The 1,433-nt window shown below is 37.0% G+C and overlaps 1 long non-coding RNA gene and 1 other non-coding gene across 3 annotated transcripts in view; one reads left to right on the top strand and one right to left on the bottom strand.

Annotated features, from left to right (window-relative positions):
- LOC106698413 overlaps positions 1-1,433 on the top strand; it is a 52,873-nt gene that overhangs the window by 1,302 nt on the left and 50,138 nt on the right. The window lies entirely within an intron of this gene.
- LOC111827515 lies at positions 927-1,058 on the bottom strand. The gene has a single exon (XR_002831127.1). It is a non-coding gene; the product is annotated as a small nucleolar RNA SNORA51 (small nucleolar RNA).

The raw sequence follows: 1,433 nt of genomic DNA, 5'->3' as shown, positions 1-1,433 counted from the left end.
GAGCCCACAACCCAGGATCGAACTCTGATCTTCTGGTTCATAGGTCTAAGTTCAACCACTGGGCCCGAGCTCACTCTTAAAGCCAAATATATTAAACTTAAAAATATGGATGGTAAATATTAAAATCTCAATATTGCTTGCAAACATTAAATTGTTACATATATCCACTTAAAATCATGGGTCTAAATTATTCCACTTCACATTTTAAAATGGAATTGCAAAATTAATCTATAATATTAAATTCTCTTAAACGTTATAAATGCCAAAGTAAATAGGTTGTTTCAAAATGTAATGGAGAATATTAATGCTATGACTTTGTTTTACTTCATTATTTCTGTAGTTAATCCTAAATATTCCTGGAGTTACAGGTGCTTATCTGCTAAGGTAGGGGCTTTTGAAGAAGTAGCATCCATTAATGGATTGCAGGGTTTAGACATTCTTGACCACATTAAAAAGAAAGGATGAAAGAGAATAGGAAATAGTAATACGTCACAGAGAGTAAGGGAAGGGATATTGATTTGTAGAACTTGTCTCAGCTAAACATACATCTGTATACAAATATGTATACCCTCGTAAACATATACATAGTATATGTGTACATATAGAAATACATATGCACACACACAAATATGTATAATTTCTGTGGATTAGACTGAGAGTTACTAAGCTGAAAGCTAACACATTTTGGATAAATAAATCTGCCTCTGAGTCAAAGCATGAGGACCAGGAGCACGGATGTGCAAGGGGAGGAGAAGATGAAGTCTCAGCTCAAGCGAAGATAGAACTAATTTCTATTTCCTTCACCTTTTTTTTTTTCTGGCACTCGAAGGATCAGATGATGCAAAAAGCCACAATCACTCCCTGAGAGCCTTTCCTTGCCCTTCCAGAGGAAGTGAAAACCAGTCAGATCCCAAACCTCCTTGACTCAATGTCTCCCCATTCACAATACAGACCAGGCAAAGAGCCTGAGCTAAGGTGTATATGGGGTAAGTTTACTCTGCCACCTATTTCTGTACAGTCAGTGTAAGAACACAGCCTGTGGTAAGCACCAGGAGGCCCAACTGACCAGTTCAAATGCCTATTGCATGCCACGTATTTCTAGGTGCATGGATACAGTAGTAAGCAAACCAAGTCAGTACCATCATGGAGTTTACATTCTATGGCAGTGGTTCTCAACCTTCCTAATGCTGCAACCCTTTAATACAGTTCCTCATGTTGTGGTGACCCCCAACCATAAAATTATTTTCGTTGCTACTTCATAACTGTAATTTTGCTACTGTTATGAATCGTAATGTAAATATCTGATATGCAGGATGTATTTTCATTGTTACAAATTGAACATAATTAAAGCATAGTGATTAATCACAAAAACAATATGTAATTATATATGTGTTTTCTGGTGGTCTTAGGCGACCCCTGTGAAAGGGTCGTTC

This window comes from Myotis lucifugus, unplaced genomic scaffold (genome assembly GCF_000147115.1).
Source record: "Myotis lucifugus unplaced genomic scaffold, Myoluc2.0 scaffold_178, whole genome shotgun sequence".
Taxonomy (NCBI): Eukaryota; Metazoa; Chordata; class Mammalia; order Chiroptera; family Vespertilionidae; genus Myotis; species Myotis lucifugus.
This window is presented reverse-complemented; position numbering and strand designations above follow the sequence as displayed.